Source organism: Mustela nivalis (assembly GCF_964662115.1).
Source record: "Mustela nivalis genome assembly, chromosome: 6".
Lineage (NCBI taxonomy): Eukaryota > Metazoa > Chordata > Mammalia > Carnivora > Mustelidae > Mustela > Mustela nivalis.
This window is the reverse complement of record NC_139025.1, coordinates 47,239,000-47,264,897: the sequence shown is the minus strand read 5'-3', so window position 1 is coordinate 47,264,897 and position 25,898 is coordinate 47,239,000. Positions and strand designations below refer to the sequence as shown.

At 37.0% G+C, this 25,898-nt stretch overlaps 1 protein-coding gene across 5 annotated transcripts in view; it reads left to right on the top strand.

Moving 5' to 3' along the window:
- The window catches only part of FRMD6 (FERM domain containing 6), a 73,690-nt gene that overhangs the window by 10,312 nt on the left and 37,480 nt on the right, over positions 1–25,898 (top strand). The window lies entirely within an intron of this gene.

The window sequence follows — 25,898 nt, the reverse complement described above, 5'->3', positions numbered from 1 at the left end:
AGTAAAGGAGTAAAGGAGACTGAGGAGGAACAGCCAGAATGATAAGGGGGAAATTGGAAGAATATCCTTGAAGTCTAATAAAGACAGTGTCTGAAGGAAGAGAGAGTGAATCAGTGGTGTCATAGGTTGAGAGGTGTGAGAGGTCAAGTAAGATGAGGACTGAGTTGCTCATTGGGTTTAGCAAGAGAAGTCACTGGGACCTTGATCAGAGCTGTGTTGGTGGAGGGGTGGGGGGAAAACCCGATTGGAGTGGGCTCAAGAGGGAATAAAACACTTTTGAAAGAGAATTCTTATTTTCAGTTCAGTGATATTTCTTATAAATATCCAGTATTGAATTTGAGTATTCTTTAATATGTCTGATAGACTGTGGGGTGGAACTTCAGAATACTAGAGGCCATGAAGGTCTTCCAACAGGTTCTGACAGGGATGTGGGGAACCTTTGAGCTTCCTTCGAGTTATGATTGGTAGAGCTCCTAGTGTTTAGACTGTAGTCAGTTTCTTTAGAAATAGGAAAAACAGTTCTAATGCGGTTTCTTTATTCTAAATTGCATCCCTTTGGTAAGAACTATATCCTGGAAGCACAGTCGCTTGTGTTGAGCCTGTTTTGTTCTGTCTCTAGTAAAGACGTGTTCTTTACTTCAACTCGTTGATCCTTTCTATGAAAAGGATACAACAGAGCCCCAGGGAGACCTGTGCTTCGAGTTGGCTTCTTTTTCAGCAATCTTGATAGGTTTCAGCTTGACCAGCCACATATCCTAGTGCCCCACGGACCTGGGAGCCTTCGTTCACAGAATGGATGGTTCAGGTTAGGGGTTCCCAAGAGCCAGAACAAATTAAGTAATAGAAACACTGCTCGTTTAATATTTCTTTTATACCTTGCTGGTATCTTCCGTTGTGAATATTATTTCAAAGCATGTGATTATGCAATTTTCATAGTTCTGTATTGTATATCATAATTATGCACCAAGAATTTTCTCTTCTGGGAATTACCTTTCAATTATAATGCTAACTTTCTGTAATACTATCATCAAAATGAATCTGCAAGTCTCTGATACTAATTATCTTTTCTTTCCCTGAGCTTATTAAAATGTTAACATATAGGCCTTTAATGCTTAAAATATTGTTTTTGGGTAGTTAAAGGCTTACAGTAAATGGTAGAATTAAAACTTTGTTACATGTGTTTGAGTGTTGTTTGGTAATAAAAGAAAAGTATAGCGATAGTCTTTAGAAGGTTGCTAATTATGGGAAAATGCTGGAAAGAACAGGGGCTTTTGTTTTGCAGGGGATTATGGTGCGTGTTTTTTGAGAAGTGGAGCTCCAGGGGCTATATGTGTTTCCAGTGGACTGTGGTATACACATAATGTCAGCATTCTCTTGGGTACTGCACTGTCAACACTGCTTTATTAGTATCATTTTGAATGTTTTTTCAGTTGAAACTTATAAGTCACTCCACAGTTAGTTAAATGAGCGTAAGTGGCTTGTAACAGAGAAATTCTGACATAAGGCCAATGTGAAATAATTTGGCAGCCCTAGGTGTTTTACATGGTAAATATTAGAGTGTGCAGAGGTATAAAACTAAGCAAATTTTGAAATAAATGTTAAGTCTTTTAAGTCAGTGACTACAGGATGAAATCCAGAGCTCTTAAGCGTGGAACTCAACCTGCCAAACCAGAGCTGCACCCTGCGGCCCCCTGGGAAGACTGGTTGCAGACATGTTTGGGTTTCTAACACAGTATTAGAACATTCTTTTACCAACATTTAAAAGCTTAAATTTTTTAATTAAAGAACTTTTTTTGAACCCTGCACCGCCTTTTGAAAAACCAGAAGGCGGGACAATGATTCTTTGTGGGCAACATAATAGCTTCCCCTTTTATATGGGGTTATACTGTGCAGGCCACCATCGACCCCAGAAGAGATCGTCTTGCCCCCAACACTGAGACCAAGTGGCTGTTGGCATTTTCATCCTGCAGGCTTCCCTCCTTTCTTGCCTGCTCCAGTAGGCACATGAAATGGCTGTCCGTATAGACCCTTGGATTATTTTCTAGTGTCATCTCACAGATCGTTAAGTCTAACCAACTGTGCTCTTCGTTGTCCTCCATTGTCTCCATTATCAGACTGATACTTAGTCTGGGTCCTCCTTGCTCTTCTGCTTGTACTGACCAGTGCTGCAGAATGTCTGTATCACTTCACTAGAACTTAGTACATCCTACTTTATGTAATCCCCCTTTTATCTGTATTTTCTAGCTCCCCAAACTATAAGTTTCTTGAGGGCAACAACCATATCTTATAATTTACTAGTGCCTAGCAAATTTATTTTAGATGTACTAGGTTAGTTATTGTTTGGATTTACCTCCTAGTGGATGATAATATATGATTATAATGATGCTTTAGAAGAATTAGAAAATACAAAAATTGGGACACGTGGGTGGCTCAGATGGTTAAGCGCCTACCTTTGGCTTAGATCATGATCTCAGGGTCCTGCAGTCAAGCCCCACATCTGGCTTTCTGCTTGGCCAGGATCCTGCTTCTCCCTCTCCTTCTACTGCTCCCCATGCTTGTGCTCTCTTACTCTGCCAAATAAATAAAATCTTTAAAAAAAAAGCGAAAGAAAAAAAAATACCAAAAATTTATATAAAATGTATTTCCTCAAATAGAGCTTTCTTAATTTACTATGCCCATTTCTTTGTAGCAGGATTTGTGTAATTTATTTGAGTATTAATTCATTAAACACCTCTTTTATTGCCCATTCTGATTCTGTTATGTAGATGGATGAATTTTCCAAATAAGTGGATCATTATTACATAGCATTTTCTTATTTTAGACATGCTTCCTTCTAAGGCTAATACTCTTTTAAATGTCTTATTTTTTCATTCTTTTGACAAGTATGTACCCTATGCAGAAGGCCCTGGCGGTAGTGTGAGTTCAACAGGCATTGTGGTTCCTACTCTCCTGAAGCTTTAACCCATTGGCTGGAAAGGCAGATATGAAATAACAGAGTATCTAATTGTTCAATTTTGATAAGTATTTTTTTAAAGATTCTGTTTATTTATTTGACAGAGAGAGATCACAAGTAGGCAGAGAGAGAGGGGGAAGCAGACTCCCCGCTGGGCAGAGAGCCCAACGCAGGGCTCAATCTGGGGACCCTGAGACCATGACCTTGAGCCGAAGGCAGAGGCCCAACCCACTGAGCCACCCAGGTGTCCCAGTTTTGATAAGTACTACCAAGATGTAGGGTGTTCTGAGACCTTATAAGATGGCACTCTGGTAAGGGTGGGAATAACTTCATAGTTTGTTTTGTTTGATACCTAAGTTCAACTCGATTTAAATAAGTAAATGAGAGACAAAAGGGAAATTGGACTAGAAATTTCAGATATAGCTAACTTGGAAACCAACTTAAATTTTATGAAACTATAATTATTTTAAAGATTTTTGAAGTAAGGACTTTTCTTATAGCTTCCCAAAATAGGATATAAAAAAATAAACTGATTTTTTCCCCCCTCAAGTGGTTAGTACCTTTACTTTCTATTTCTAAGTCCATGACAGAAAAATATTAATAGTTTATTGGTCTGATCTTGGAGTGATGTAATAACAGTGTTATGAAAAATCTTAGCAGTAAAGTTAGTGGCATATGTGAGCCAAAAAATAGAGTGGAATTTTGTGTGGTGCATATATTTTATCACAGCAATCAGAAATGTCTTAGGCTTTTTTTTTTTTTTTCCAAAGAAAATAGAATTCTATACTTAACTAAACCCATCCAAATATAGTGGGAAAGTTAATTTTTTGCATAGTTTAGTGTCACACTGAAACAAAGGTCAGCTGCCGTGGTGCCATTTCTGAAATTACTGTTGAGAAACTCATGTTACTGGTAATTATAGAAGGAGATTCAGAAAATTAACATATTTGAGGAAGTTTTAGTTCAAATAAACCCAGGCTTTTCAAATGTGAGCTTAAGGAAATTTAAGGAAATCAAATCAGGGCATAGTTTTTAAGAAAGTTTCCTTTAATGATTTTTTTTTTTTTCTGGCTTATGTATTCTGGAACTAGACTTGTATTTCTGACCAATAAGTTTTTGGGGAACTTGTAAGCTGCATTTCATAAACACAGGATCTAAGAGAATACATTTTAATTTATAAATTATTTTCAGTTGAGGAGACTGAAATAAATAATTGCCAAAGGGATGGGAAAGGCTATGAAATGTTGTTCAGGGGCCTGGTAGGCTGGCTAGTGGTCAGTTGAATTCCATTTTCTAGAGCTTGAATCCTAACCAGACCTGTTGTGGTGGTAATTTGTGTTTGTGTTATCTTTTTCTTGATCTTATTGTCTGTGCTATGGATGTTAGTCGTGTCTTTTCAGGTAGGCAATAAGATGTTTTGAGGACACACGAGATGCTATATTCCTACTCTCTTGAATTCTTCCATAGCTCCTGGAAAACTGTTGGCTCTTGATGTAAACCAGTATTATGGTTTTATTCTCTGTGGTATGTATGAGGTGAGAGAACTGTCATCTGGATTTAAACCTTTTAGCAAGTCAGGGAAGCAAGCATTTGACCCATTAAAAAAATAAAAGGTAACAGAATTGTGTTTATGCGTACCTCCCAAGTCTGACGTGTAAATGATGTGTAAATTGTACGATAGTGGTACATATTCATATTTCAAGTTGACATTGGAAATATACATTTTGTTGTTTAAATACTCAAAAGACTGAAAAATACAAATTTTGTTCCATAAACTTTCAAAAGACCGTAAGTAAATATTGTGTTTTAAAAACCATCAACAGACTGCTGTGATAGAAATTATTCCTAATTTCTCAGTGCAAGAAGACAAGGTCTTTTTAGAAATACCTGAGTTTGGCGTTTCTTCCCAGCTTGCATCAGAACAGGTTTCTTGTTTCCTCATGCCATGAGTCTTCTCGAAGTGACAGTACAGTATGCATAGCGTTCCTCTGCTTTCCTGGGGCTGACCCGAGACACAAAGCTTAATCCATTGGAAACACCCATTTAACCATTTCTGCAGTTTTTTCTCCTTGGATTGACAAGTGGTTTGTCCACTCTTGTTCTGGTAATCAAGTTTTCTGTGAGGAAGTAGTCTTAAAAATGACGTGGGCCTCTGACCATTTGAGTTGTTGTGCTTGGTCCAGTGGCCTAGGAGTGAGATGATAATGGTAGTTATTTTGTAAGTGTCTTTATGACTTTGAACCTTCCACAGGCTAGGAGCAGTTGACTCATAACACAAACTATAAACTATGTTTATGAAAATCCACATAATATATTTCCAAGTCTGATATATGAATAAAATATAACTTTCATAACAGTAATATGTAGTTAGATTTAATGTAGCATTGAAAAATATAAATTTTAAGTTTTCAAAAATTGTAAAGATAGTGTTTTTTTGTTTGTTTGTTTGTTTGTTTTTTAAAAGATTTTATTTTTATTTATTTGACAGAGACAGATCACAAGTAGGCAGAGAGGCAGGCAGAGAGAGAGAGAGGAGGAAGCAGGCTCCCCGTTGAGCAGAGAGCCCGATGCGGGACTCGATCCCAGGACCCCGAGATCATGACCTGAGCCGAAGGCAGCGGCTTAACCCACTGAGCCACCCAGGCGCCCCTAAAGATAGTGTTTTGATTACCCATAGAATTTAGCTATACAATAGAACATTTTCTTCAAAGAAACAAATGAAGATGTCATTGATTTGCTTCCTCTGGTAATTAAAAAATAATATATATATATATATTTTTTTAATGTTTGGTTATGGGAATAATTATGTAATTGTAAGAATAATTCCAAATGGTGTTCTTTCAATTCTCTGAGATGCCAAAATGTAAAATAAAATAATAGATCTTCAGAATGGTATATGTAGGTTAATTAATGCACCTATCCTCTGGAAGTTAGAGACTGGATGATGAGGGGGGACGGACAAACAAGTGAACACTTACCCAGGTGGCAAATGAAATGCAACCTGTTTAAAACTCTGCTGTACAGCTTTTGTTTAACAAGAAATTTTCTTTGATCTCTCCAAAACTCTTACTAGGTGATACCATTGGTATACCTAAAAGGCCGACCTCTGTTTTTACTTAGTAAAACATTTAAAATTATACTCTTTTTCCAAGTCACATGAAGCCTATGTTTTAATTTTTAAGGTCTGGTTTAAACTTCCTGAAGCCATGGGTTTAGCCAGGTTAGCTAATATCATATGATACCACTTTGTTTATACCCTGTGTCATGCAGCATGGGTTTGAGGTAATGTGGTAATACTTAACAAACATGGCACTTTAATGAACGTGTAGATTCATGAAATTTTAAAAAATCAGCCCTTTTTATTATAGATTTTATTTATTTATTCAACAGAGAGAGATGATAAGTAGAAAGAGGCAGACAAAGAGAGAGGTAAGCAGGCTCCCCGCTGTGCAGAAAGCCCAATGTGGGGCTTGATCCCAGGACCCTGAGATGATGATCTGAGCAGAAGGCAAAGTCTTAACCCCCTGAGCCACCCAGACGCCGCTAAAAATCAGCTTTTTAATGATATAAATTACATACAGTAAAGATAAAGTTCACACATATTAAGTAGATAATTTGGTCACTTTTGAGAAATGTATGTATCACATAACTAATGTCACAATCAAGATACAGAATATTTTGTCGTGCCAAAAGTTTTCTACTCACCCCCTTTTAGTCGGTCCTCTTTTTTTCCCACCACTTCTTCCTCACCCTCATTATCCACAACAATTGCTGGGTTTTAGTTTCATCTTTTATAGAATTTCTTGTAAATTGAATCATCTGACTTACAGATTTTGTGGCTTGCTTTTGTATCTGGTTTATGTCACTTAGCATAATAATTTTTTTTATTCATTTTGCTGCATATATCTATAGTTCTTTTTTATTATTGGGTAATATTCACTTGTCACAATTTGTTTATTCATTCACCTGTTATTAATAGATATTTGGATTGTTCCTAGTAGGGAATGGAACTTCATTATGAATGAAGGTTCGTGTGTAAATTTTTTTTAAATCTGAGGCACACCCGTCAATGCATTTATATTTTTTTAATTTTTATGCAAGTATAATTAACATACAGTGTTATATTAGTTTCAGGTGTATGATATGATACAACAATTCTGTTTCTCAGTGCTCATCAAGATAAGTGCACTCTTAATCCCCTTTATGTATTTCACCCATTCCCCCACCCACCTCCCCTCTGGCAAGTACAACTTTGTACTTTTCTTTGTACTTTGTACAACTAAATACTTTCTGTATTTAAAAGTCTGGTTCCTCTGTTTTGTTTCTTAAATTCCATATGAATGAAATTCTGTATGGGTGAAATCATACAGTTTTGTCTTCCTCCATCTGACTTATTTCATTTAGCATTATTATCCTCCAGGTCTTTTATTGTTAAAAAAAAGTTTATTCCCGGGGCGGGTGCCTTGGTGGCTCAGTGGGTTAAAGCCTCTGCCTTGGGCTCAGGTCATGATCCCAGGGTCCTGGGATCAAGCCCCACATTGGGCTCTCTGCTCAGCAGGGAGCCTGCTTCCCTTCCTCTCTCTGCCTGCCTTTCTGCCTACTTGTGATCTATCTGTTAAATAAATAAATAAAATCTTAAAAAAATAAAAAAGTTTATTCCCTCCCTAAATTACCTTAACACCTTTACCAAAAATCACATGACTTTTTAGGATGCCTCTATTTCTGGACTCTCATTCCATTGACCAATATCTCTTTAGGCCAACATTATGCTGCTTTGATTAATGTGTATATTCTTTATAGTAAATCTGAAAATTAGATTGTAAGCCTTCCAACTTTGAATATGAGTAGTAAGAGCAGACATACTTGTTTTGTTCCCATCTTAGGGGAAAACCATTCAGTCTTTCACTATTAAGTACATTTTAGCTATAGATTTCTCATAAACTGTTATTACTTCTACTCTTAGAGCATGTAATTTCCAAATTCTAAACAAATTAATGCAATTGGAAGATATTTTTGAAAGACTCTTTAGAGGGAATTTCAGGACTTGGCTCTTCATTATTGAGAACTGTATCAAAGGTTACCAGTATATAATTTACAACTTTCTAACTCTTATCTGAAAAAAATTTTTCATCTAGCTTTCCCTGGAAAGCCCATGATTAGTGCTAACACCATGTTCTCTTAATTCACTTTTCCAAATGTGAGGGTCATGAAGGAAAATAGGCACTCTTCTGTTAATGAGTATTTTTTGAACACTTGGGAATAGTTTTGCCCTGAGATGATAAGATTCCAAGGCATCTTTTGGCATTATATAACATTTTCTTGGATATGATTAAGGCAGTAAGATGACAGTGATGCACCATTGGTATTGGGCAGTGATCCTGCCTTGAGGAATGGTTGACTTCGGAATAGGCTGCTCATCTGGTTTTTTCAGGATCAGAGTCTATATAGTTCAACCTCAGGACTCATTTCCTTTTCAGAATGATGAGAGCCGTATAGAAAAAGCATGCAAGTGCTGACCAGACATAGGTTGGTTTCTGTTTTTTGTTTGTTTGCATTGTTTGTCTTTAAGTTCGAGGTTGAGTTATGGTTCCATTTTTCATGGAGATTAACCCTGTCATTGTAGGGTAAAGTGTAATTCTGATTTCCTTCCTCCACACCCTTTTAAAACCAGAGTTTTAAATCTCTCTCAAAGTATTAGCAGATGATTACTGTAAGAAGGAATGTTGTCTTTTGGCAGTGCACCAGGGGGATGCACATCACAGAGCCAGAAAAAAATGAGCAGGTAGGTCAAATGGAGACAACTTGACTGGACTATTCAGTGACACACCGTTGGACTGTGTAAACTTGACACACCTGGGAGCCCAGAGGTTCACAAATGGCTTCTACTTCTACTCTCTTCGGAATATACGGCTATTAATTGAGTTGGCTTTGGGTTTTTTAAATCTTTCAAAACCCCAGTTGAGAAGAGTTCTAGAAACAAGGCCTGTGAGTTGGTATAAGGGAAATGGAATATTACTATATAGGTAAATACTACTTGAAATGAGATTTCACACTTGATGGAACTGGCATATTTATGGTAGTTATCTTCTAAAAGTAAGCTAAGGGAATTTAATGCTGGATGACAGGTAGAAGAGAGCCAGCTTCTGACTGAAGATTACCTTGGGGGAGACCTAAGGGATGCAGCCTCTGCTCCCCAGTTCCCTACGGCCGCCTTCACAGTCTTGGATTTGTGTTTCTCCAGAATAACACAAATCACCTCAGTCTTCTTAGAGTAGATTGGCTAATGATTGGATGGTGCTCCTGGGTAATGGGGTAGCCAGAAGTAACAGGGAAGCCCTATATAAAATAAACATTCTTATCAGTTTTCTTAAATAAGGGCTTTTAAAATTGTAAATCAGAATTTCAGCCTTTTTTTTAATGATTAAAAAAAATCATTGTTTTCTCTGACAATATTTTCAGATGTATTTATAAGATTATGTGACAACTTTGTCTCTAACTTACTTATTCACTGCCAAACCCCCATTGGGGTGTTAAGAAGACCTTTTGTAGCAGTACAAAGCCTTGTTAGAATGTCCAGAAGAATCTTTTACTTTGAAGTCTGTAGGTTGTGATTTTGATCTTTTTCTACCGTAAAGAGAACCTTGACCTGATAGTTTTACTTTACACCATTCCGCACATACGGCAGGTGCATAGTATGTGTACATGCATGAGGGTGTGTCCTGCTGCAAATGCTACTTTCAGGTGTGTCTGGTTAACAAAATAATTGCAGCCCATAAAAGGGTAAAATTTGGATTCCTAACATCTCACACTCTTTTTCTGGCTTCATAAACTATTTTGCATATAATTCTACAACTTTATTAGCATTTGCATATTTTCACTTTAGTAAGTCATTTTAGCATGTTTCTTAACTTTATATAAAAAATGAACTTTGTGAAGAGACTAGATTAAATTGTCCCCAACTCATGGGAGCTTTTGGACAGACTTTAGAGAAGAAAAATCCTGAAAAGAAAAGCACCTAAGACTAACTGGTATTAACTTGGCAGGTCAATGTCTCACAGCATCAGCTTCATTACCAATAAAATTATGGAGTTGGAAGAGATCATCTCTAAAATCAGATAGAGTGGTGAAGTTTTCATTTGGTGGTTATTTTGTTGCATTATTTTTCTACTTCGTGGTAGATAGAATCCCAGAAATTAAAACATATGCATACTACCAGATTGTAAATACTCCTATAGGGATTAATTAACAACACTAGAATATCTAAGGCTTTTCCCTATTTCTGGGCCATGGAAACAATTGTGTAGTAAGCACAATAATATTTTACAAAGATTACTTTAGTTTGCTGTTGTCTAAGTGTTTGTATAGGATCCTCAATGGATGTATTTTATGTTAAAAATAGCGGGCTGTTATAACAGGATTGCATACTTGTCCTACCTTATGTATCTTTTCAAGTCTGATCACCAGTATGTATTCACAGCATTTTCAACAACATCTCTGATAAGTTTTATTTTTTAATTACGAAATACACAGAAAAGTGCCTATAATGTCTACTTTTTATGTTTTCTATTTTTTTAAAATAAAGATTTATTTGAGAGAGCTAGAGAGAACATAAGTAGGCAGAGCCGCAGGCAGAAGGAGAGGGAAAAGCAGGATCTCTGCTGAGCAGGGAGCCTGATCTGGCTCAATCCCAGGACCCTGGGATCACGACCTAAGCTGAAGGCAGATGCTTAACTGACTGAGCCACCCACACACCCCAATATATGTACATTTTAAACAATAATAGTAATCAACATTATTGTATCCACTGTCAAGCATAAGAAAAGTAATATTCCTCTAGCTCCTTTGTAGCTCCCGTCCCTTTCTGAAGACTTTGCTATTCCCAGACTATCCCATCCAGCACCATTTTGAGGTTAATCATTATATTGCCTTTCTTTATTGTCTTACTAATATATATTATGTAATTCTGAATGATTTATTGGTTAGTGACCTGTTTTTTTGTTTTGTTTTGTTTTAAGATTTCATTTATTTATTTGTCAGAGATCATAAGTAGGCAGAGAGGTAGGCGGGGTGTGGAGGAGCAGACTCCCTGCTGAGCAGAGCGCTGGATTCGGGCTCCATCCTAGGACCCTAGGATCATGACCTGAGCCAAAGGCAGAGGCTTTAAACCACTGAGCCACCCAGGCACCCCTAGTCACCTGTTTTTGAACTTTGTATTCATAGGAAGGAATTGTATATATTCTTCTATAACTTTTTTTTTTGCTAACTGTCTGAGATTCGTAGCTGTTATCATCGTATGGCTGTGGATCATTAATGTTCATTGAATTGTTTCACATACCATGTTTTATTTCTTCTACTATTAATGGGCCTTTGCCTTTCCAGTTTTTACATTTATCTTGTTGTTGTTAATAATCTAGAAAATCCTTCTGCAGTGTTAAAATAAAGTTAGCAACTTCCCAAATGCTTTATTCAATCTTCTTACAAGCATTATACTCTTTTAGGAAAAAAAAAGTATTTCAGGGGAAAGAAATAAGTAAAGTTAATGTTAAAATTCCTATGTGATATTAGAATTTCTGTATTACTACCACATAATGAGAATTATTAGCAAAATCATTATCTAGAAAACTGCAGTTCCAGTGTCAGAGGGAATTGTGTATAAGTCCCATGAATGAAGGAATCAAAGATTTCATTGTGGAAATTAGAAGCAGATGCTTCTAAGTTGGAGGATTTTCCGTGAGAACAGCACTTTTTGTTGGCGATGTCATGCTAGAAATTCATCTTGGTTGAAAGGAATTTTTGTGCCTGGTTGCTAAACCTGATATGACTTCTGAATACAGATGGCTATGAAATACTAAAGTTTATCTGGTTGAAAATTCATGAATTTTACCATTGCCTTTGTTCTTTTTGTTGGTTGCCTATCTAACATCTCCCCTCATCTCCAAGCTTCCCAAAGGTACTCAGATTTTTTGATATCCATGTAGTTCAGGGGAAGTTGATCCTTTCTCTAGCTCTAGAGGTGGGCCTCACGTGACCTCAGCTAGGCTAACTATTCCTTGTCCCTGCCCTATGATGGGGGTGCTGGTGACCTAAGACATCCAGTTCGGCCGAGTATCATTACTCTTGTTTACTTCCTCATTCTGTTTATTTGATCATTCTGAGAGATGCAAGCCTTAAAACACAGTGGTTCCAAGTTAACAGAAAGAAACTAGATTTTGCATGACATCTCAAACTACATCAAATTACCCACAAACCCTTTTAGCCTACTTGTAGTTTTCAAGTTACTTTGGTTTTTATAAATTTCCCTTATAGTATTTAACTAGTTTACTAGTAGCTAAGATTTCTGTAATTTCTACCGTATGCCTTATGTCATCCTTTAAAGTAGATGCTGTTGTAATTTCCATTTTACAGACATGGAAGCAGAGATGTAGAGAGGTGATAGAACTTGACCAAGGTCATATAGCTACAAAATAGCTGACTAATAGTCAAACCAGATAATTTGACTAATGGAGTTCAAGTTTGAGTTGGATAATTTTGGCACTTGTGATTTAATGCCTCCCAACCAATATATCTTTTTTTTTTTTTAAAGATTTTATTTATTTATTTATTGGACAGAGAGAGAGAGATCACAAGTAGGCAGAGAGGCAGGCAGAGAGTGGGGTTAGGGGGGCACCTGGCTCCCTGCTGGGGAGAGAGCCCGATGCAGGACTCAATTCCAGGACCCTGAGATCATGACCTGAGCTGAAGGCAGAGGCTTAACTCACTGAGCCACCCAGGCGCCCCCAATGTATCTTTTTATATATTTGCTTTCACATAAGCTGGGAGATGTAAGATAGACAACCAATAAAAAGAACAAAGCTGGCTTAACTTGATACATAGGGAAACTTTCCTAGAAACTGTATTTTTGTTGACAATTTGGAGATTATTATTTTTTCATGTTTGTCTTCTACATTTAAAGACAAGGAACAATATGCACCTTTCCGCGGTAATTAACATGCAGAAAATATTTAAGAAGCTGTGACCAATACTGACTCCCATTTCTAGAGTGGGGACAGGAGATTGCTTCTTTAAAAATATAATTTTAATCTTTTTTTTTTAAACAACTTATTTATTTATTTGTCAGAGAGACACAGAGAGAGAGAGAGAAAAAATACAAGCAGAGGTAGTGGCAGGCAGAGGAATAAGTAAGCTCCCCAGTGAGTAAGGAGCCTGATGCAGAACTTAATCCCAGGACCCTGGGATTATGACCTGAGCTGAAGGCAGACACTTAACTGACTAGGCGTCCTCATAGTTTTAATCTTAATTGCTAGAGAATTCGCATGTTTGGTGATTTTATAAATAATTTACTCCTCACATCCTACTGTGTGCCTATTATAGACCCAGTACTACCGCAGACATTAGAGACATTAGATGCTGATGGATCCTGTCCTGGAGGAGATTCCAGTTCTCCATGGGGAGACAACTACAGAGGGTGATATGAGCGCAAGGGAAATGACCCTCTATTGCCTGCCTATGTGGAAGCAAGCTTCCCAGACAAGTATCTTGAATTTTGGGGGGAGGAAGAAGATATTTTGTTTTTATTCTTTTGAAGGTGGGTGGATAATATGCAAGGAAGGATATCTAGGCAGAGGGAACAACACAGTCAAGCACAGACATATGAGAGCAAGACTTGCTCAGAGGACTACGAGGAAAACAATTGTAATAAATGTTAAGATATGAGTTAGAGTTAGAGAAGGCCACACAGAGGCTGGGTGGAAGCCGATGGTGAAAGATTCTGCCTTAGAGTTGAGGTGTTTTCCCATTTAAGTGCTGTAGCATGAAAAAGTGTGTGAGCTGGGATGTGAGAGATGGTTGTGCAGTGTAACAGGGTTGCCGTGGCAGCATTTGCGGCGATGGCCGACTTCAAGAGTGAGACAAGACAGAACATCTAGAAATCCAGGTGAGAATTCAGTGAATATGTATGGTGGAGGAGAAAGGCACTAGAAGGATAGACTAGATAGAAGGAAGGATTTTGTTTGTTTGTTTTTGTTTTTGTTTTTTTTTCACTAAGCTTTTTTTTTTTTTTTTAAGTGTATGTATAGCAACGACATCCCAACCTTCTGACCACCGAGGTTCACTTTTGCTGTCCTTTTTCTCCCCAATCTTCCTCGGCCCTCATGTTTGAAAAGATTGTCTATTAAAAAAATTGTTTTGATTTTTTAAATCAGACACGTAAAACTGTGTTATCAAAATAAGCACTTGAAAAACGATATTAAAATTGCTTAAGTGAACACTCTCAGTTTTCCTTGAAATATTACCAAGGATAAACGTGCCAGATTTTCTTTTTTTAATATACTGTACCAGTTTTATCAGCATATTTGAAATATTAAAAATAATTGTAAAGCTCTCATTACCCTTTTTTTTAAGTTAAAGTATGGTTGACACAAAGTGTACATTAGTTTCAGGTGTACAACATAGTGGTTTAACAAGGTTCTGTGTTATGCTCACCACAAGTTTAGCTGTCATCTGTCACTATATAATGCTATTACAGTGTCCTTGACTGCTCCTTATGTTGTACCTTTTAATACCCATGACCTCTTTATTCCATAACTAGCAGCCTGTATCCCCCACTCTCTTCACCCATTTTGCCTAGCCCTCCACTCCCCTTTCCTCTAGCAACCACCAGTTCTTTGTATTTTTGGATCTCTTTCTGCTTTTTGTTTGTTTTGTTTCTTAGATTCTACATACAAGTGAATATGGTACTTGTCTTTCTCTGTCTGACTTCACTTAGTGTAATACCCTCTAGGTCCATCTTTTTTTTTTTTTTTTTTTTTTTTTTTTGCAAATGGCAAGATCTCGTCCTTCTCTGTGGCTGAGTGACATTCCATTTTATCTATATGCACCACCATTTATCCATTCATCTTATTGATGGACACTTGGGTTGCTTCCATATCTTGGTTGTTGTAAATAATGTTGCAATAAGCATAGGGGTGCGTATATCTTTCTGAATTAGTTTTTTAGTTTTAGAATTAGTTTTTTTTTTCCTTTGGGTAAATACCTAGTAGTGGAATTAGTGGGTCATATGGTAATTCTATTTTTAATTTTTTGAGAAACCTCCATACTGTTTTCCACAGTTGGCTGAACTAGTTTGCATTCCCACCAACAGCGCATGAGAATTCCTTTTTCTCCACTCATTGCCAACACTTGTTATCTCTTGTCTTTCTGATTTTACCCATTCTGGCAGGTATAAGGTGATAGCTCACTATGGTTTTGATTTGTATTTCTCTGATAATTAGTGGTGTTGAACATCACTGTATGTCTTCTTTGGGAAAATATCTATTCAGGCCCTCTGCCCATATTTTTATTGGGTTATTTGGGGTTTTTTGGTGGTGAGTTGTGTAAATTCTTTGTATATGATATTAGCCCCTTATTGAATACATCATTTGCAGATATCTTCTCCCATTCATAGGATGCCTATCATTGCAAATGGCAAGATTTCTTTCTTTTTATGGCTGAATTATATTCCATTGTATATTTATACCACATCTTCTTTATCCATTCATCTATTAGTGGATGCTGACGCTACTTCCATTTCTTGACTACTGTAAATAATGCTGTGATAAGCAGAGGGGTGCATGTATCCTTTTGGATTAGTGTTTTTGTGTTTTGGGGGTAGACACCCAGTAGTGCTATTACTACATCATTTAGTGTAGTTCTGTTTTTTACATTTTGAGGAACCTTCATGATGTTTTCCGGAATGGCTGTGCTAGTTTGCATTCTCACCAACAGTGCAAGAGGGCTTTCCCTTTCTCCACATCCTCACCAACACCTGTTGTTTCTTGTGTGGTTGATTATCTTATTGTAGTTTTAATTTATATTTACAAAAAAAATGATGTACTTTGGTTGAATTATTTCCTTTTTATACATTCGCCAGAAGTCAGACTATTGGGTCAAAGGGCACAAACATTTGTAGGACCAGCAACGTAATTTTATTCCTTAGAGTATGATAAGCGTTAGTTGGCACCAATTCAAATCCATTTTGATTGGAAGGTGCTTTGCCATTCCCAGCTCCAAGGTGCCTGTAGCAAATCTCATTAATAAATAGAGAAACAAAATAATCTATTAGCTACAAACAAGAGAAAAGCACTATTTCTTTTAGAACTCAAGAGATGATTGACAGAATAGATTGATTTAACCACCATACCACTACCAAATAGCAGTTCTTCCCCTTACTTTCTATAACACAACATCAATAATGGTACTTGGTAGTAAAGAGTAGCTAATTTATTACTCTTCACAACAGTTTGATTTCAGAGGTGAGAAAAATAGACACAAAGAAATACAGAGCCTTGCCCAAGGATACCCAGGTTCCAAGCCTTTCAGCTTGGATCCAAATCCAGGCAGTCTGAATCCAGGCTCTTAAGCCGCACATTATATTGCCTCTCACTATGTTCCCACTTTCCAAACTTAACATTTCTCTTGATTCAATAACTGCATTTCAAGTGTAGTTATTACTTGTATTATATGTAGGTGCTTGCATGCACATGTCATATATGTAAAATTTATAAATATACTCACATAGATAAAATATGTATATTTGCATACTACTTTACATATGCTAACTATATATCACAGCTGCATTTCAAGTAACATACACAGCCACTTATAGTGTGTAGTGTAAAAATGCTAGAGTCAAGTTATAGATTGCATTTGGTAGTTAGCAGATTTTCTCCTTGCCACATTTGTATAATAGACCCCAAATTAAAGATATTTTTACTAAAAAAAATAAAATAAAATAAATGCTTTTACTAAAATTTGCTACGACTGTACTGTAAACTGATCCCTTCTCAAATTGCTATGTGTTCTACTCATCCAGAATAGTGGTGTCAGAACTGCAACTCAAACACCTAAACTTTTCAGTTACTCAGATTTTTTTTTTTTTTTTTTTTTTTGGCCTTCCAGGTCTTCTTTGCTAATGATGAATATTCATCCAAGAGAGTGTTATCCTTTGTCCAAGGAGAGGAGTAGCTCTCTCCAACCCAGCATTTGTATAACAGATTTCATGGAAGAATTCTGGCTTCACTTGGGTTATACATTCACCCTTCAGACCAAGCACTGGGACTGGAGAATGGGGCACCTGTTTGGCCAGCTTTCGTCACATTCATACCCTATGTCATCTCTTCACCCTTCCAAAGTAGAGAATACACTGATTGATAGCCCCACTGGAAACATGTGGGATTGGAGAGGGGGCACTCCTGGTGGAAAGAAGGTGCCAAAGAGAGTTACACAGATGTCTTCGACATTGCATCTTTTGGTCAACCAGCATATTGGAACCTATGCATTCATATACACTTTCTCTTTTTCAATCATAAAATTTCAAAGGAGTCACCACCTAGTATAATGTAACTGCCCCATTTATAATCAACATTACACTTACCTTCCCCACCCCAAAGTTTAGCCGACTTGATGCATCTGGCTCTAAATTCCAGATCTCTAGGTGATATGTATTTTTGCTGATCAGTTGTAGATGTGCCTTTTTATGACCTGGCAGCACATGACTGTTGTTTCAATGAACCATCCACCCAGTAACCGGATACCTAATACTTTATATTCATTATCTCAGTTTCACCTTTTTAATAGTTCTAGAAGGCCAAAATTACATATTTTACAGCTCAGAGATTAGGTTTCTTGCCTGTGGCCATTGTAGAATCCATATTAGGACTCTGGTTTGACTCTTTGGAAAGGTTAAGTCCATCTTTTTAATCAGTATTCTTTCCCTGTGGCCTCTAAATAGCTGAGGTTCAACCATATGAAAGGTGATGTTAAGCTTTTCACAGTTCTTCATTTATCTTGGAGAGCAATGGTTGGAACATGGCAAAGAGCAATGAGTGATGTTCTTTCTAGAGGGTTTGGCTCCAGATAGTTGATAGATAGCAACTACTTTCCTTTTCAGATAAAACAGTAACTGGAAAAAAAGGACATGAAATGAAAAGTGTTCAATTTACTTATTCTAAAAATTAAGTGAGAAAAATATTTCTATAGTCCCAAAATGACTCTTACAAGCAAATGACCCTTACTTAAGAAAAAATAACTTCATAATGCCTAGCATACAAACTGAAACTCAGGTATTACTTGTTTCCATGTTTGTTTCTATATTTCCAGGTATAAAATCAAAATCTAGAACTCTTCAGGAATAAGTACCTGATAATAATGGAAGTGTACTTATGTGAGAAGTTTGGCAGTACACTCCATTAAAAATTTAAGTTTCAAGAAGGCTAAACATCAAAGTGGCCTCTGAAGCCAGAGGCTAGTAAGACATTCAAAAAGTTGAAAAAGTTGTCTTCAAGATTCAAGCCAGGTTTCTGAGTTTTGACTCAATTGCTGACATTTAGTTGGACAGTATGTGTTTAGTAAATGTTGTACTATTACAGACATACCTCAAGACATTGCAAGTTGGTTTCAGATCACGGCAGAGAAGTGAATATGGTAGTAAAGCAAGTCCAATGAACTTTTTGGTTTCCCAGTGCATACAAAAGGTAGTATTTGCACTATACTGTTATCTTTTAAGTACACAATAGTATTATGTCTTAAAAAAAAGTATGTACCTTGGGTTCCTGGGTGGCTCAGTGGGTTAAGCTGCTGCCTTTGGCTCAGGTCATGATCTCAGGGTCCTGGGATCGAGTCCCGTATCGGGCTCTCTGCTCAGCAGGGAGCCTGCTTCTCTCTCTCTCTCTCTCTCTCTGCCTGCCTCTCCATCTACTTGTGATTTCTCTCTTTCTCTCTGTCAAATAAATAAATAAAATATTTTTAAAAAATAAAATAAATAAAACTTTAAAAAAAGTATGTATCTTAATTCAAAATACTATATTGCTAAAAAAAAATGCTAACCATCATCTCATTTTTTATCAGGTCATAATTCTTTCACTGGAAGGTCTTGCCTGTGCAGTGATGACTGCTGACTGATCAGGGTGGTGGTTGCTGAAGGTTGGGGTGGCTGTGGCAATTTCTTAAAATAAGACAGTAATGAAGTTTCCCATATCATTTGACTCTTCCTTTCATGAACAATTTCTCTGTCTCATGTGGTGCCGTATGATAGCATTTTACCTGCGGTAGAACTCGCTTCACAAGTGGCTTCAATATTCAAACCCTTCTGCTGCTTTATCATCTAAACCTATGTTGTATTCTGCATACTTTGTTGTCATTTCCACAGTCTTCAGAGCTTCTTCACCAGTAGTAGGTTACATTTCAAGAAATCACTTTCTTTGCTCATCTATAATAAAAGCAACTTCTTATTGATTCAAGTTTTATCTTGAGATTGTAGCAATTCAGTCTTGTCTTCAGGCTCCACTTTTAATTCTGGTTCTCTCACTGTTTCTACCACATCTGCAGTCATTCCCTCCACTGAAGTCTTGAATCCCTCAAAGTCATCCATGAAAGTTGGAATCCACGACTTCCAAACTCCTGTTCATGTTTATATTTTGACCTTTTCCCATGAATCATGATGTTCTTAATGGCATCTAGAATGGTGACTGTAGGTTTTCAATTGATTTTGCCTAGATCCATCAGAGGAATGGCTACCCATGGCAGCTAGAGCTTTATGAAAAGTATTTCTTAAATAATAAAACTAGAAAGTCAGGATGACTCCTTGATCCATTGGCGTCAGAAAGGATGTTGTGTTAGCAGGCTTGAAAACAACATTAATCTCGCTGTGTGTCTCCATCAGAGCTCTTGGGTGACCAGGTATGCGAGCAATGAGCAGTAATATTTTGAAAAGAATCTTTTCCTGAATGTTGGTCTCCATAGTGGACCTAAAATATCCAGTAAACCATGTTGTAAACAGATGAGCTATCGTCCAGGCTTTGTTGTGCCATTTACAGAGCACAGGCAGAGTAGACTTAGCATTATTCCTAAGGGCCCTGGGATTCTCAGATTGGTAAATGAGTGTTAGCTTCAACTTCAAGTCATTAGCTGCATTAGCCCCGAGCAAGGGAGTCAGCCTGTCCTTTGAAGCTTTGAAGCCAGGCATTGACTTCTCTCTAGTTATGAATTTTTTAGGTGGCATCTTCTGACAGAAGGCTGTTTCACAACATTGAAAATCTGTTGTTGAGTGTAGCGCCCTCATTTATTATTGGAGCTACATCTTCTGGGTAACTTGCAGATTCTACATCAGCACTTGCTGCTTCACCTTGCACTTGTACGTTATTGGGATGGCTTTTTTTTTTTTTTTTTATTTTAACTTCATGCTAGCTGCATACATTTTCTGTAGCTTCCTCAACTCTTTCAGCCTTCCTTCTCTCTTGGCATTTGTTCACTGACATGGCACATTCCTTCAAGAATTTTTCCTTTGCATTCACAGTTTGGCTAAATGGTGCAAGAGGCCTACCTTTCAGCCTCTCTTGGCTTTTGCATTGCCTTCCTTACTAAGCTTAATCATTTCTAGCTTTTGATTTTAAGTAGAAGACATGGAACTCGTCCTTTAACATGAACGCTTAGAGACCATTGTAGGGTTACTAATTGTTCTTATTCCAGTATCATTGTTTTGCAGAGACTAGGAAGGCAAGGGAGACAGGGAACGGGTGGTTGGCAGAGCAGGCAGAGCACCCACATTTATTTATTGAGTTCACTGTTTTTTATGGGCACCCCACACAATTCCAGTAGTAACACTAAAGATCACTGATCACACATCACCATTACAAATATAATAATAATGAAAAGGTTGAAATGTTATGAGGATTACCAAATGAAACAGAGACACAAAGTTAGCAAATGCTGTTGGGAAAATGTTGCCAGCAGGATTTCTACAAACCTTAAATTTGTTTAAAAACAAAACAAAACAAAACTGATAGCCCCTCCTCCCCGCCAAACACATTATCTGTGAAATGCAATAAAACAAAGTTCAATAAAACAAGATATGCCTATATTTAAAAAAAAAAAAAAGCTGATGGTGAAGAGTAATGAATTTAAGGAAACTTACTCTCAGTAGTTGGTTCTCAACAATGGGTGATTTTGCCCCAAAGGGGCATTCGACAATATCCAAAGAAATTTTGGGTTGTCACAACTGGGAAGTGGGGGGATTCTCCTGACATCTAGTGGGTAGAGGCCAGGAATGGTGCTGAACATCCCACAATCCCCCAGATGTCCCATACTACAAGGATATTTGACCCATAATGTCAGTAATGTAGAGATTTGAAGTAACATACCAAGAGCATTTACACAAATGAGTTATCCATGATGCAGAATTTCTAACCAAACATGAGTTAGCCCAGATTCAAGGGAAGGGGATATAGAACCCATCTCTTAATGGGAAGCATGGCAAAGAGTCTACAGTTTTTTTTAATATACCATAAGTGCTCAACAGTAGCACCTGGCACATACTAAGTATGTACTAAATGTTAGCTATAATTAGTGCTATTATTCTGTCTTTTCTGAAGAGTAGGTGAACCTGGGCATTTACTGTTCCCTTTTGGAACACTTCCCCTGGGATGGATGGATCAATGGAAGGAAGGAAGGAAGGAAGGAAGGAGAGAAGGAAATGATATCCCTCTCTTAATTCTGTTACCAGCTCAAATATCAACTTGTAAAAGATGCTTCCCCTGATTGATTACCCTGTATGAAATAGCATCTACACTACCACCTTATCTCCGTCAATTCTTTCATCTACTGGGTTTATTCTTCTTCACAGTAGATATCACCATCTACATTATATGTTTATTGTCTCTCTCCACCAGAGCAGTGGAGTTATATTTTTTTGTTCAGTGTTATATGCTCTGCACCTATGACAACACTTAGAATGTTGTAGGTGTTTAATGTGTATACGTGGAATGAATGAATAAATCAATGAGGGAAAAAAACCAAGCCATTTTACCAATGGTGTTTGGATATCACTTTTACAAATACCAGACACTAAAGAGGCTATATACTATTTATTCCAAAATGAAAAATGATACCACAGTACTCATATATTTCATGCTGTCAGATGTCTTCCCATGAGAGTCGCCCATCAGAATACACGTGCTCTTGGGAAGCAAAGACAGTATCATTATCTTAAGTTTCTCGGCAAGAGGTAGGTCCCTAACAAGATCCTGAGCTCAAAGGTGTAGGAGCACATCTTCTATTGCTATTGTATTCTGCTTATTAGCAAATAAATATCATGGTACTGTGTGTATGACGTGAGCTTCCTAAATGTATAATAATTACATTAAAAGGGCTCTCTGTGAGTTTTCCAAGGTAAATTTTGATCTTGTTTTTGTTAGGTAATAAAGACACCTTGTTGACTGTTGAAAAGTGGCTACTCACCATGCTTGCCTTATAGAAGTCATCATATCACAGTACCACCTGTTCATTTTTTTTAGGGTGACAATCTCAGAATTGAGAATCCTCCTTTGCCTCCATTCAGAGTGAGATTATATCATGTGTTGGAGATATCTGGCAACCTGGTTCTTTTTTGTTAGTATACTTTATTATTTTAGAATACTTTTAGATATATAGGACTTGCGAAGAGCACAGGAGTTCATAGAAACCTACGTGCACCCACTTTCCCCCATTGTTAACATCTTACACGAGGGTGCTACATTTGTCATAACAGATAACCAGTGTTGATATATTATCATAAACTAGAGTTCATACTTTTATGAACCAGTTTAAAGATTAATTCCTATAATTTCTATATAATATTCTTATATATATTCTATATAATACTCCTATATTATATATTATTATATTTGTATATATAATTAGTTCCTATATAATTCCTATAATTTCTAAAAAATGAAAACTGGTATTCAGTGTACACACATCGGGTGGTGGCTTCCTGATTCTTAAAAGAAACAAAGTAACTTTGAACCAATGGGGCTTATCAGGAAATGAGGGACTTATAAAAATGTGGGTTTAAAATTCAACTGGGGGAATCTTCTAGCTTAACATATTTTATTTGTAAGTTAGATATTAATAAAGATGACAGCAGGTGGTTTGATCATTTTTTTTTTAAGATTGTATTTATTTATTTATTTGACAGACAGAGATCACAGAGAGAGAGAGAGGGGGGAGGAAGCAGGCTCCCCGCAGAGGGGAGAGCCCGATGTAGGGCTCGATCCCAGGACGCTGGGATCATGACCTGAGCTGAAGGCAGAGGCCTTAACCACTGAGCCACCCAGACGCCCCTGGTTTGATCATTATTAAAGCTGTTTTGTTGTTACCTGAGAATATGACACTACAACATGATGTATTCTTCATAAATATCTATCCTAAAAACAATAATCCACCCTGAGATCCCTGGGCAGAAAAGGGCTGCCTGGAGTAGGACATTTGCTCTCCTGGGGTTGAGTTGGGACTCAGCTGAGAACAGAGCATAGGTAGCCAGTGGCTCAGAGGCTACTTCCTGCAATTCAAATTGATATAAATTGAGTCTGATTCTTTTCCCCAGGACTGTCTGCAATGTATGATTAAATTTTATACTGGAGCATATTAGAGATATAGACATTTTACTGTTTCATTGGAACCTTTTAATCAGCTTTCATGCAGTCTTGGAGGAAGTAAAAATTTCATCCTATCTCTCTTTTAGGACTTTTTAGTTTGCCATCCTCAAAGCAGAAAAGGCAGCCAAGGAGCAGTACTGCTTCTTAAAGACTCTACTTTTTATGAAATTTTCTTTAATAATCCCCCTCCAATCTTTTTTGTTTTTTAATGCATTATTTGAATCATAAAATAAGTAAAAATTGTACTCAAATGAAATTTGAAAATTATCTTAATAAAGCTCTGGAAACATCTCAAGCCTCAGAAAATATTTTTTCCTTAGTTTATTTTTTTAGTTCTAGAAAGTAGGTCAAGAGAAATACTCCCCCTTTAGTTGGTTTAATTAGGAATAGAAAATTATAGGAGTAACTCAATTTGAGGTGTAGATTTAAATAAGAATTACACTGGGATTAATATCATTTAAGATTTTGAATTTAAGTAAGATGCTTTTAATGATAGCCTGTAATTTCTTCTTGAAAATATTTTAATAGAGAGGAGACCTAAGTGTTAGAATAGATCAGTATATAAGAAACAAATCTGTCATTTTAGGATGTGACAAGGGAATTGCTTTATAGCCATACTTCTCAAATGGTATGTTTAAGAATTTATTCTACAGGACCTTAATAGATAGGACTTAGAGGAGAGGGAAAGTATTCAGTGACCAAGTAAATTAAAGAAACTTAAGAAATTGCCTGCAGGACTCCTCAGAGCCTTTAATATTGAGGATTTTTTTTTCCAGTTACAGCAATGATATGAAGCAAAGTTACATATGTTGCTTATTCCTCGTTCTATACCTCATGATGTTTTCCCAGTGTATGCTGTGAAGGTATTATAACCAACAATCTGCTCGGTACCTTCCTTCTGTTCATTCAAGTGTGGTTTTTATATCTATGTGTCAGAAATACCTGGGAGCTTTTTTAAAAGATTAAGATTCCTGAACCCTGACCTGGGAGATTCTAAGAGAGCTCAGGATTCTGTATTTATTACACATACCCAGGTGATTCTGAGGCAACCAACCCCAGTCTTACAACTGGTGTTTTGGAACTGTTGAACTAAAAGTGGATTGGACTTGGGGTGCACTTAATTCATGGTTGGAGAAACATGGCCTAACCATCCCATACTGGAGATGAACTGCCATGCTGAACTTCGGTGATCCTATAGGGTAAGGTCCTGGCTACAACTTAATGTGAAACAATTGCTATTGATCCTTTAAGAAAAGCAGAATACTTCTAAGGGGGCTTCTGGTCACCTTTCTAATAAGGAAATACTGTATATAAGATTACCATTTGTTTTTACTCAGTTTGAATAGCTGCCTTGTGGATGATATTTTTATTCATACTTTAAGAATAAATAATAGTTTATGTTTACTCCTAATGCCATATAAGATCATATTCTCTCCCATTTCCTGCTGATAACAGGTGGACATTTAACCTTAAGCAAATAGACCAGATTATATCTCATTTATGCTTTGATTTATGTGAGCTTTTTTGTTAAAACTGTGTGGTTATACTCTCTGATTGGTAAAACAATTTGTATTCATGGAAATTCTCTTCTGCTCTGTCTGCCGGAAAGAGACAATATAAATACTGTTGGAGAAAAATAATTACTGTTGGCTTAGGGGCAACTAGCCTTAACATATCTTGGTTGAATAGTGTTATATTAGCAATAATATATGAAACAGTGTAGACACACTCATTTAAAAGTAGAAATTATCCCCCATTGTTTTAAAATTATTCTCCAAAGTTTTGCCGGCAATAAGACATGAAACACAGAAATGATGTGAGTATTGAAGATTGGAGATAAATCTTCATTACTTGCAAAAAAAATGTATACATTGAAACCTGAGAGAAGTTAAAAAATAATGTATTTAGGGGAGCCTGGGTGGCTCAGTGGGTTAAGCCTCTGCCTTCAGCTTGGGTCATGATCCCAGGGTCCTGGGAATCGAGCCCTGCATTGGGTTCTCTGCTCAGTGGGGAGCCTGCCTCCCCCTCTCTATCTGCCTGCCTCTCTGCCTACTTGTGATCTCTGTCTGACAAATAAATAAATAAAATCTAAAAAGAAATAATGTGTTTAATAAACTGATTAGATATCCACAGTTCTTTTGTGTACAAACATGGTCGATATATACAGTTTTGTTATTTTTACATGTTAGTTGGTTGGTAAAGTACATAGAGGTATTGTTTGTGTCATCAGGTTAAAGGATCAGGAGAGAGAGAGCAATGCCGTAAAAACTCAGGGAGTAAAAAGTTTTAAGTAGGGCTTAACCTCCTTAAGGGAGAGAGATCAACTGAATGAGTCCTAGAGATTCTGCTGATGGTCTGGAGATCCTGACTGCCTTTGGCAGAACCACATTGGCAAAGCAAAAGAGTAAAAGCCAGACCACATTGGTTGAAGAAGGAATGTAATGAAAATGCCAAGACATTTAACTTGAGTTTGTAATGGAAAAAAAGAGCAAGATTGA